Source organism: Tenrec ecaudatus, chromosome 5 (genome assembly GCF_050624435.1).
Source record: "Tenrec ecaudatus isolate mTenEca1 chromosome 5, mTenEca1.hap1, whole genome shotgun sequence".
NCBI lineage: Eukaryota > Metazoa > Chordata > Mammalia > Afrosoricida > Tenrecidae > Tenrec > Tenrec ecaudatus.
In genome coordinates, this window is record NC_134534.1 from 164,613,444 (window position 1) to 164,627,047 (window position 13,604).

The window sequence follows — 13,604 nt, forward strand, 5'->3', positions numbered from 1 at the left end:
GCAGATGCTGGAGCAGCTCTGGGTGAGTTTGGGGATTGGCTACCTAGGATCAGGTTCCGGTGCCCTAATTGAGCTATCGTCTTCTCCCTCCCTCTTCCCCCTCCTCTAAGCTCATCTCTCTGACCAATTCCATATGGCTGGTGGCAAAGCGTCGCACATATTTATGCTGCTGCCCGACTCCTAATAAATTATAACAGCTCCCTAGACGAAGGCCCCTTGGCTCAGAAGCAGGACACTATGTTATTTATGCTGCACTTACACACCTGCATATTGAACTCTATATTTAAATCAAACAACAAATCAATGTTACCAAGGGGAAATGGATCAGGGAAGTTCTGGTTGCCCTGCCGCCACGTGCCCCCGTCCCCCTATATATAATGTGTCACATTTTGTCCCTGTGTCTTGGGTATTAATTCTTGTCTGGTGGTAGGGGCAGTACACGCCACCATCTACTACTCAACCTTGCGATGACTCCATTTCATTGCTTTAGGGTTTAGTAGAGGAAGCAAGAAAGCCCACCCAAAACAGAATATCACTAACACTGGATGTTGTTTGTTTGCAGCAACGATAAAAGGGTGGTCTGACTTAATTTCTTCCATGTCTGCTTATTGTTTGCAGTAATTATAAGGAAGACATTAATCTGCAGTCCTGCTGGAAGGAATCCGCTTCCAAGAGAGGGTGTGTTTTTGAGACTGCATGAAACATACCTATTTGGAGAAGGCTTTCTAACCCTGCTCAATTCGCAAATCAAGTCTTACGGTTGATGACTCAGTGGAATGAAAGGGCAATGAAGTCACAGTAACTGCACTCAGGACCTTGTTTGCCAGAGCTGTACAATCATGGAGAGCTTTAAAAAACAACAGCCTTTATTCCAATCTACTTCCTGTCATTGAGAGTTTGTTTTTGTTTTCTTTGTAGTGAATCAGCAGGAAAACTCAAAGGTAGAAAAAGCTCACTTCTCAGAGTGTTGCAACTTCTATCAGATGATAAGAAACAGCCTAAGATTGGCAGGTGTGTTTATATTTTAAATAACCTAATGCCTAATTTATAAAATAAACAAATCCAACCGAGCCTAGCAAATCTTACTCTAGGGTGTGTGGATGTACTGCAGGCTCTCTTTATAAATAAGCAAAATAGGAGACATTAAATGTCCCCTGCTTCAAGACCTTACCAATCACTTGGCCACCTGTCTTCATAAGAAGGTAATGGCATTCGTTGCGGAACTTTGAATTATCCATGCAAATTTTAGTTTAGCTTCGTATATGCTTGCAAAAACAAGCTGACAGTATTTTAAAGGGCTAGTTCACCAGTGAGGCATGTTTAAATGTGAATTCAGTGTTGTAGCCTATCATTAACCTCCAGACCTCCATTCACTGTGAGTGATTCTCTGCCTGCTTCTCTGGCTCCCTCTTTAATGAGTACTTTCTGGTTTTCAATGAGATAAGGAGGTGAAGATCTTTTGGTCTGCCCAGTCCTTTCAAAAAGGTATTCTCTCCACCTAGATCTGCAATATCTAAGGGTATGTCTGGCTGGAGCACATTTCAGTGAAAAGAAATCTGCCAAGTTTGGGTCTGTGGAGGTAAAGATGAACACATCTTGGAAGGTGTTCGGAGGACGCCATCAGAACTAGCAAGACACCTTCTTTCTTGACTGAGATAAATACCCCAAAGCACTGAGGATTTCCGAGGAAGAGATGAATACATGGCATGAGTTTAAAGTAAGTTTTATATATGAAGACATCTTTAAAGTGGCAAATGAATATTTTCTGTTTCCACTGGAGTCTGGGAAAGAAAATGGCTTGTTTTACTTTTCAGTACAGAAGGAATGTAGGTCAGATTTTAGAATGCGCACACAGTAGAACTTAGGGAAGTTTTATTCTTTCTTGTGAAGAAGCAGCTTTAGTAATGCACTTGGTGCTTGCTTTGTTTCGAAAGAGAAGTATGCGCCTTTATGGTTAGTCAGATACCAAGAAATAAGAGGAGGCTAAGTATAAGATGAAGGAGCCCAGATGTTGCTATGGATAAGCATGGGATGCTAACTTCAAGGTTGGTGGTTCAAACCCACCAGCGACTCTGCTGGACAAAGATGAAGCTTGCTGCTCCCATATTTACAGTCTCGGGAACTGTGTAGGTTACTGTAAATGAGAATCTACTCAATGACAGTAGATTTGAGTTTGGAGTATAGAGTCGATTGCCTGTAAGGTTTTTGTCTTCATAAAAAGTGATTTCTCAGACAACAATAATGGTTGTACAACACAAAGAGTATAATCAATGGCACTGATCGTACACGTAGAAGTGGTTTTATTGGTGAATGTTTGGTTGTGTATAATTTTTGCCATAATGGAAGAAAGAATTATATGAGTAACAATGAGTCTGGGTGAAAAGTAAGTGTTCTAAAATTAATTGTGGTAAAGATTGTACAACTCTTCTTGAGATGGTTGAACTATTAAAGTGAACAAAGTGTCAACAAAACTGATTGTTTTTGAAAATCATTCCTCAAAGGATAATCATGAGCTTGAAATAAGAGGTTTCATTTTCAGAGTCAAGGATGATATATATTTGTGATCATACATGGTATTCCAGAATTCCTATTTTACTTTAGGGAGCTATGAATAGTTATTTTTTTTGTTCCATTCCCTCCAATTGTCAAATGCAATGCACGAGACATTTACTCTCCACAATGTTAGGCGGTATTCCCTCTGTCTTCTTTCCCCACTGCTCCTCTGCCTGACTATTTCATCTCTGCGAGTGTGTGGAATGCTCACTTTTCCCATTGGGTGCAGTCAATGCCTACCAGTATCACCTTTCAGTGCAAAATGAAATCTAAAACCTAATCCGACAAATCCCCTCCCTATATTTTTCCCAGCCCCATCTGCAGCACCAGGATGGAGAGGACAGATGACTTCTCTGAATTGGTGCAGTGGGTACAGCTGTGACATGGAGATTGGCAGGAGCTCCTAATATCCCCACGGTCGTAGGCTGTGCATTCACTTGGGGATGTGCTGGTCACTAGGCTCTGCGACTGTACAGCTCGGTTTCTGAATGGTACTGCTGCATTTGGCGGCGAGGACTTGAGGTGGAGACTAGTGTCCCTCGGTGCAGACCTATGGAGGGTGCTGTGCTGACGCCAACAGCTGCAGCTCTCCCTGAAATGAGCGGGTGCAATGAGCCCGGGGAAGTGAAGGCTAAGGCCACAAGCTGATGGCCCTTCACCTTGGACACATCTTTGGCTGCTCCCTCATAACGCCCCTCACTCCCCAGGTTCTTTCTCTTCTCTTTGCTGGCTCCCTTTTCCTTTCAATGGCCCCATTGTAAGATCTGCTCAGTTTCTGGAGGCCAACGTGATTTGTACTCCCATCAAAGATATAAAAACCGATTACACGGACAAAAGTGTATGCAGTTTAGGGAGTATCGGTGAGAAGGGTTTGCCTGACACACTACCTGCGTCTTCCACTTCATCCAGTCCCTGGCAGGAGGTGGGAGCTCCGAGACGAGTGGATGGAAGAGACTAGGAGATGAGGAGGCCTCAGTCCCACCTCTCCTGAGCTGGGCACAGGCCACGGGCCCTTTTCTCAGGGCCATGGATGAGATGAGGACCTTCAAATGACCTTGCTACAGGTTCCAACTCTGGCGATCACTGGAGCCACAAAGGGAGAGCATAGCTTTCTACATCTGACAAGTTTATATTGCTTTAAGTCACGGTTTCTAAAATCCTCAGGGACACTCACGGAGGAAAGAACACGGCCCCTGAAAATGGCATCGGTGCGGTGCACCTTGGCCTCTCGGCCCCTGTCCTAATTTGGGTATGTAAATGCAAACATCAGCAGAACAGGTCTCTTCATATCCATAATATTAATTTTGCCGCAATGTAAAAGGAGATGTGAGTCAACTCTTCAAGCTTCTGCCCAGAGACAATCTTAAGCACAAGTATTTAGTGTGGGTCTTAGTGTCCCGAGGTTTGCAGGGGCACAGACAACACAGCCCTCCTTATTCGCCAACCTTCTGTAGTTTGGTCTGGTTTCTGGTAATATTTTCTGGACAGGTCACTGCATGGAGAGCTTTTCATGAATTGTCGGTGGTGATGCTTAAGTGGGCACTTAAATTATGAAATTGCCACGTCATTTCTTGAATTCTTAAATGGCGATATAAATCAAATAATTGTCACCAAAATATGAAGAAAGATCTCGACCTAAAAATGCAAAGACCTGGTGTCTAAATGTGATACAACCACAAAGGTGGGGTACAGAAGAGAGTTCGAGAAATCTTGCCCAAACTGTCTTCTGTAATTGAATGCGTGTGTACAGAGGGTGTTTGGAATACAATTTTAAACCTGTAACAAGTAATGCTCTGACCTAGAGAAGCAAGGACAGTAAGCCATGGTACTTAAGTCAAGGAGTAATGAATGGCCTAGACACCGATGCACACAGATGTAATCACAGTGCTTTGGGTACAACAGAAGCATGAAGGAAAATGACTAAAACATAGTACAGGGTACAGATTGGCAGAAATGCCTCAATGTCAACTCGATGCTTCTTATTCCCAGTGAGTTTGTTGCTGGGTCCTAGCTTCCAGGCAGGGCCCATATTTCCCAGCTTGCAGAAGTTCCCCTGGCTCAGCCTCATGTTGAATTCTGATCAAAGAAATGACTATGAAAGTGATATGTGGGATGTCCAAGCCAAGGCTCTTAAGAAACTGGTACAATTCGCTCTTTCCCCTTCAGCTTAACTCTTCCACCTGAGCAAATGGCAGAGCCTTAAGCTAGAAGGGGTGTGTGGCCTGGGGTCACACACTTGGAAATGAAGCTCATCCTCACTGGAGCTATGAATGAGCAAAAATAAAGAGATCATGCATTAGTCGTTGACAATCGTCGCAGCAGTTTACATTACTCTAAAACACCAGCATAATTCCATTCTTTCAGCAATCTTGACGGAAAAAGATAAAAGTTATTCTAACAGTGTGCAGTTCAGGGAGAAAGCATAAAAATGATAGGAAACGGTATGTTAAGAATTTTTGGCATTATGGTGTGGAAGGCAACTATTTTGGAAGAGCAATAAGAAGAATCGTGCCAGCGGTCATCTGAATGGCTTTGGAATAGACACTGGAAACTATTTTTGCTAATAGCTACCAATGATGTTATCCTGCCATGGGCTGCAGCCTCTGAAGAGTTAGGGACACCTAACACCAGCAACAAGGGGTTAATAAATACATGATTTGATCTTTGTTTGGGCTCTGTTTCCCCTGCATGTTTCCCTTGTACCTGACACCTTAGAGCACACACCTGCAGTGCAGACCCATGCTGTGGAGAAGGCACCAATTTGCAGGCGTCCATGGCTGAGAGAAGCCAGAGCAAGTCGTTTCCTTCTAGGCGTGGGGGTTGATGCCAGACCTTCACTTTCAAATCCCCTTTTGCAACCTCCCCGGAAGTGCTCCTGTCTGTATTTCACCACCACAGTCTTAGGACCACACCACATTAGTTACACCGTGGACCATCTCCCAGCAAAAGCCAAGGGCGCAGAGTGGGTATCCAATGGTCGCTGATCTTTTATTCAGTTCGCTCCCACTGATAGATGGCTGCTGTCCCCTCTAGATCTAATATGACTTAAGTGATTACAAGATGTTACTCCAGCATGCATACGAAAGGAGAAACCATTAATGCATTAACTCATTCAAAATAGATCTCAATTCTTATTGGGAAGTGGGCATGATGTAAAGTGTACAGAAGACAGCAAGTGGTTTCAGAAGCATCAATAATTTGCATTGCTAATGTGCCTACATCAAGTAGTCCAGGCTCCAGTATAGATTACAGTGTGATGTAAAGAAATAAAACTCTTCATTAATTGGCCGATAGACAACATTGTGACAATGAAAATATTGAAATGATCACACATTTCATTTGCTTGGATCCTCAATCAATGTCCACGGGAGGAGGAGTTGAGATATCAAACGACTTAAAGCCTTGGGTAAACCTGCTGCACAAAACATTCTTTTAACAATTGAAGAGCAAGGATGTCCCTTTGAGGACTAAGGTGCACCTGACGCAAGCCATGGTCTTTTCAATGGCCTCACATGAAAGGTGAGGGAGACAAGTCCAATAGTTCTGTTTAGGACTCTCGGATGACACTGAATAAAAGAACCTGGAGTCTGCACAGCTAAGGAGGAAGATGGCTGAAGGGAGAGGTCCGAAGTGCTTTTGAGCCTGCTGGTCAGGACGGAGAATGAGAGAGCGGGTTTGTGTGGCCAAGGATCTGTCTAGTGAGACGAAGTGGGCTCAGGAGAGCTTAGGCAATGATGGAGGGACCAGATCTTTTCCCTCTTGCTCTCTCATCTCTGTCACATCTAGTCATGGTTTCAATGACTATTTCCAAATGTCATTCTGCATTACACTCTTCCTCTCTGTGTATGATTTTTCTTCCTGTTAATGCTTCGTTAACATTTCCGGACAGCAGAGCTTTGGAAAACCTTACTTGTTTAGTTCTTCCCTTTTATGTGGAAATCATGTCTTGTCCACCCAACACAATTAAACATCAGATCTTTTATTTTCATTATAACACTTTTTCTAACATATATTTCCATGGAAGTTCTCTCTGCTTTTGGTTTTCTTTAAAAATCATTTTATTAGGTGCTTGTACCGCTCTTATCACAATCCATGCATGCATCCATTGTGTCAAGCACATGTGTACATTTGTTGCTATCATCATTCTCAAAACATTTTCTTTCTACTTGAGCCCTTGGTATCAGCTTCTCATTTATCTCCTCCCTCCCTCCCTCCCTTCCTCCCACATGAACCTTTGAAAATTTATAATTTTTTTTCATGTCTTCCACTGTCTGATGTCTCCCTTCACCTACTTTTCTGGTGTCCGTCTGACTAGTGCTTAAATATATGATTGGACTCTCCCCCAAACATCACCTTGATAATTTCTAAATCCGTAGAGAGAGAATGGGACTTCACTTTATGGCACGGGCTGTTGCTGTTACAGTGGTGTGCCACTTTTTTTTTTTGACACTGTTGCGATTGCTAATTGGATCCGATTTCCTGATTGTGGTTTTGCTTAGAAAGGTCCCTAAGAGGAATGATAACGTTGACCTTGAACCCTCCCTTTCCACCTACAGCTCCGGAATGTGGGCACTTTCCTCTCATCTCCACAGAGCTCCTTCTCCTTTTTCCCCACCAACGTTTGACCTCGGATCTTGGCTCACGCATGCTCTGTCACCCTGCTCCTCCAGCCTGCTCCTCTCTGTGTCCAAGAGCGGCCCAAGCTTTCCACACCTCAAGTAATGAGACCAATCATAGTCGGGAGAGCGGCAGAAGCAGAAATGTACCAGGCATCTGCTCTGTGCGGGGCACTCCTAAAGGGGCTTTGCAAGGGTGTGCTCATTTCAATCTCAAAACGATTCTATTAGAGTTCCCATCTGCTGGGCGCTAAAAGTAAGACGAAGAGAGGCTGGGTGAATTGCCAGGTCGCACATCGAATGGGTCATAAGGCTATTAATTGATTTTAAGCATGTAGACTTGCAACCTCTTTTTTCTGTTTTATTTATATTATGGATTTGAGAAAGGTTTTTCAGTGAAAAGTTAAAGCATCTTGATATCTAGTTCATATTTGGGGGATTTTAATGTTGAAACAAAGGAATGAGAAAGGTTTCATTTGGACCAAGATCATAAGAAGAAAAATTTATTTGACTAATTTTTTGGAAAAATCTATTTGACTAGTTGTGTCAAATAACAAATAGAACTATCATGGCAGTATTGTTTTCTTTAAATACACTGTATTTCCTCTTTTACTCCAAGTTAACTTAATTCCCAGTAGACCCATAATAACCAGACTTGGCTCTGAAATTTGTAAGACCTCATGTTGAAATGATTCCTATTTTTCTGAAAGATAACCTTTTAGTAAACTCTGTCTAGTAGAGGATCTATAAATACTATATAGGGCAACGTTCCCAGACATTTTATGGATGTGTTTTGTTGTTGTTATATTTCTAAATGATCTGTCCTCAAAGCTGGTACCTAAGGGTGGTCTCACCGAGGCTTCCTTTCATAGGTGAAATGATTCTTTTGCAAAGCTAAGGATATCTATATTTTTTTATTTGATACTGTTTCCACTAAATTTTCTATCTCTGGCTTGAGATTTCTGATTTTTACTCCTTTTATAAAATGTTTAATTTTGAAGTATTTGTTCCCACTAATGATGCCTACTTGAAATCCCAAATTCAAGATCAAATTCAGCATTAAAGTGTGTTAAGGGTAAATGTATAGCCATTTTCTTCTGACTATAATGGACTAATAGAAATGTACTCTCTTCAAAGAACTGGCGTTGGAAACATGATATAGAATGCTACTACTTTTGAAATTTGAAACAAGACGCATGACATATAAGTGATCTGTGAAAGACGGGAAACTAAAAAGGTAAGCCCTACCTGTGCCCAGCTCCCTCCGGCTTTGAGAAAACTTCCAGGGCAATACAGGGAGGAGATACACACATAACAGCTGCCAGGCCCCGTAGTTACAGATAAGGTGTTCTGGATTGAATTATGTTCCCTTAACATATGTGTGAGAATCCTAACCTCTCAACACCTTATTTTCAAGTAGATGTAATCTCATTTAGAAATAAGAGTTTTTAATATATTAAATAAAGTACGACATTGCAAAATGTATGGATGTAGCGAAAGGCACCCCAGAGCGCAATTTAGGGCATTAAATGTGAATATTATAATAGAAGTTAAGTTTAAAAAATCAATGACTTAAGATTCCCTCTAAGAAATTAGAAACTCAACAGTAAATACTACAGAAAGTTTGAAGACGCAAAGAAGTAATAGAGGTAAGAATGAAAAATTAATGAAACAGAAATCGAAATGAAATAAGCATAGAACCTATGTAAAATAGAGAAACTATTTTCTTGAAATGATTAATCCATTGAAAACTTCCTATCCAGACTAAGCAGGGACAAAACAAGAAGAAACAATGACTAATACCAAAACAGAGAAGAGGAGTATCACTACGGATCCCATAGATTTCACGGATTTACATGGAATTCTTACAAAACGTGCAGTCGATTAAATTGACAGTTTTGGTGGCATGACGAATGTTACTTGAAAGATACGAGCTCTCAAAACTTATTCAGTAAGAAATGAAGATTTGGGAAGCCCGTCTTGGAGGAAGAGCAGCCAAAATGCTCCTTTAAAAGAAGGGTGGCAAGACACTGTCTCAAGTTCTTTGAGACGTTATCAGGAAAGACTAGTCCCCGTGGAGGGACACTGGGTTTGGTAAAGCGGAGATGAGAACCATCAATGAGATGAACTGGCCCGATGGCTGCAGCAGTGAACGGAGGCATGGCAGCAATTGTGAGGACAATGCAGAATCAGACAACGCTTTGTTCTGCTATATATAGAAGTGTTGTGAGTTGGAATTGACATGGCGGCAACTTATAGCAAGAAAATATTTAATAAAAGGAGCAAATGTGGTGAAAAAAGTTGATGGTGCTTGGCTATCAAAAGATATAACAACTGGTGTCTTAAAGGCTTGAAGGTAAGCAAGTGGCCATCCAGTAGAGAAGCAACAAAGCCACATGGAAGAAGCACACCAACCTGTGTGATCATGAGGTGTCGAAGGGATCAGGTAATAGGCACCAGAAGAACCAAAACAAACAAACAAAGACCGTGCTGTTGACAGTGAGGGGGTTTGGAGCAGAGATCCCAAACCCCATCTGTAAATGGTAAGACATCCCCTCACAGAAGGGTCACAAGGAAGGGATGAGTCAACCAGAGCTCAGTATAGCACTGAAGAAACACACAACATTCCTCTGGTTCTTTGAGGTTTCCTCACCCACCACTATCAAGACCTCAGTCCTGCCTTTCACTGTGGGCTAGACTGGAGCATGTGCACAGGTACGGATAAGAGATAAGAGCTCATCTCCCCTGAAATCCAGGAACAGGAATGATAGTGGAAATAACAGGAGGTTAGAGGGTAGGTGAGGAGAGGAAGAGGGAATGGACCCACAATGATAGACACATAACCATCACCACCACCCGGGGCGGGGGAGAACACACGATAGAAATCATGAATCATGGGGGAAGGTAGAGAGAGGTTGGTGCAAAATATAAAAATATCAATACTTTATAATTTACCAAGGGGTCAAGAGGGTGGGCCAGAAGTAAAAAAGAGTACCTGATACTAAGTTAGGCTCAATAAAAAGTAAATGTTTAGAAAATAGCGATGGCAGCATTGTACATATGTTCTTGATACAAATGATATATGGATTTTTAAAAGAGCAGTAAGAGGCCCCAATAAAATGATCTTTTACCACCTCCCAAACTAATCAATTGATTAACTAGCTAATTAAAATAAAAGGAGCCCTGCTGGCAGAGGCATGCAAGCATGAGCTGCTAAGTGATCAGTGGTTCCAATTACCGGACCACCCTGCAGAAGACAGGTACGGCGGTTCACTTTGGAGGATTTACAGCCGTGGGGAACCTTGTGGGGCAGTTCTCTGTACTCCTTAGGTCACTGTGCGCTGACATCTACTCAACAGCAATGACCTGCTTTTGGTTTTTCTGGCTATTAAAGTAATTGAATCTGTTAAAATCTGTCCCACAAAGAAAACCCCAAGGCTAGGTGGTTTCATTGGTGAATGCCCTCAAATATACAATGAAGAAATTAACACCATCACACAATCTTTTCCAAAACACAGAAGAGAAGAAATAATTAAACTCATTCTATGGAGCCAACTTAATCTTGAGACCTACCCCAAGAAATAAAAAAAGACATATTATCTCTTATGACCATAGGTCAGAATTATTTGTATTATTCTAGCCATATAAACACAACACTACAAAAAGAATAGCTATGGTCACATAAATAAAATTATTGTGACAAAATTCAACACTGACTCATGATAAAAATTTTCTGTAAATCTAGACAGAACAAAAGTGAAAATCCATAAGCTGATAAAATACATCTATGAAAAATCTACAAGTAAACTTATACCTAATGAGTGATGACCAAATCCCTTACTATCAAGACCAGACACAGTTTGGAAAACCTATTCAGTGTGAAAAAGGCAGAAAATTAAATAAAATGCATGCAAGTTGGAGAGTTCTAAGTAACACTGGCTTCATTTGCAAATGACAAGGTTAAAGCTGTAGAGAGTTTTGAGGAATCTATGGGAAATATACTGAGTGGGCATGATTGTATAATATAAAACCAATGTCCAAAAATAAATTATATTTCATATAATACTTAAACAATTGGGGACTGGATTTTTTAATGAAAAAGGTATGCAGTATATTAAAATACTATCTAAGGAATCACATTTATTTATAAAATATGTGTATAAAATATTGAAAGGTAGAATTAAAATAGACCTGGATAAATTGATATGCATGTTATGTGAATAGATTCAACATTAATAAGTTGCTAACTGTTCTAGTATAGATGTATAGATTTAATGAACTCCAATAAAAATTCTAGGTAGCTTTCCCATGAAAATTGATAAACTCATTCTAAAATTTATATTGAAATGAAAGGGAGTGGGATAGTCAAAATAATTTTAAAGAGGAACAAAATCTAAATATTTAAACTATCTGAGTTCAAGATTCTTTAAAAGTCACAGTAATAAGGGATTATGACATAAAGGCAGGTAAATCAATCAATGGAACAAAATAGAAGGTTCAGGAGTGTAACCACATATAACAGGTCAAAACTGCAAGTAAAGCAAGTAAATGAAGATCACTGTTCTCAGTAATTTTTTGCTGAAACAATTGTATGTTCGTAGACAAATCCTTGAAGTTTATCTAACATCATTTACAAAATTTAATATGAAATGGATTACACAACTGTGAAAATTACAAGCGCTAAATAAAATCTTAACAATCGTGGATATGGCAAATATTTTTTTAAGTAGGGCATGAAAAGCAAAATCTTACAAAAAGAAAAAAAGATAAATTAGACTTCATTGAAGCCATTGATTTCATTTTTCTAACAATAATGTGAAGATTGTTAAGAACAGAAAACCAATGAATAGTCTGGAAAAATATTTTCAAAACATTTATAAATATTTCAAAGTTTTATAATTTAATAATATGAAAGCAAGGAGCCAAATAATAAATTGGCAAAGAATTTGCAATTCTTTTGCCAAGGAAATTACAGATGGCAAATTAGTGCAAAAAAAGATATTCAACATTATTAGTTACAATCCAGTATAGTTAAATGTACCATGATTATATTCCTAAATATTTTTATACAGTTAAATATAACAATGATTTTATTCCTAGTTATCTAAAAATTAAAACTTATGTTAAAAATTTACTTGCACATTAATATACATAGCATTATTCAAGAAACCCAAAACCATTAAACACTCAAATGACCCTCAAATGTTTCCTGGATAAATAAACTGTTCTATCAACCCTATGGAATTCTAAGCAGCAATAAAAAGGAATGAATTACTTAGATTTGCAACAAATGAAAAGTATCATATATATCATACCAAGAAAAGAGATAACAACATGATACTCCATGATTCCATTTATGTGAGATTCTAGAGCAGACAGAATGGTAAGAGATAGAAAATCAATGTTTTCCAATAGCCAGGATGTGGAGAAAGAGATTAATTGTGAAAGAGCAGGAGAAACTATTTTTTAATTAATTTATTTTTTTGAGAAAACTATTTTTGGTGATAACAATGTTTTTTATCATTAGAGTGATGGCCACATGGTGATGCATTTTTGGTAACTCGTCGACTTATATACTTTTAAATGGTAGAAATGTAATGAATATAAATAATACCTAAATGAATAAATAGGGTAAAAAAATTAATGATGGAAATGGTATTGGCAAGACTGGATATCCATTTGTAAAATACCAAAAGAGAATTCAAATCTCTCATCATAAAAAAATAAAAATAACCCAAAGAAACATCTGTATCAATATAACCACCTACATACACACACACGCGCGCACGCACACTAACACACACACAGGAAAGCCCCTCTACGGTAATAAGGAGAAATATAACACAAAAGGGAGACTATGTACCTGGAACCTTGGGAGATAACATAAAAGTAAGTGAATCGAATTCTCCACATACTAGAGTGTGGTAATGGTCAGAAGATGGGGAACAGTGACTGGATCAGATCTACTTGTGGCACCTAGTAGTGCCAACCACCTAAGTGGCACGCAACCCTCCGCTCTGCTAGGAGCACTGAAGTCTCCGTTCCTCATGGTGGTGCCTGACCTACACTCACACTCCGCATGACTTGTATGGCTCCTTACGTGCCTATGCTCTCAGCAGCACCAGCTATAAACGCCTCATTGTTCTACACAACTGAAACGAGAGGCTAGCCACTCAGTGTCTGACAGGGATGCCAACTCTACAACCCCAATTGCCCTCCGGCATTGAGGGAAGAGCCTGCTCAAGCAACACATTAAAAATCATTGGAAAGAAATAAACGTAGTTTGCAGTGGGGTTTGCAAGAGTCGGTTTTTCTTACTGTGGTGGCTTGCGTGTTGCAGTGATGCTGGAAGCTATATCAAATGCCAGTGGGGTCACACACAGTGAACAGGTTTCAGTGGAGCTTCCAGACAAAGAATAGACTATGAAGAAGGAG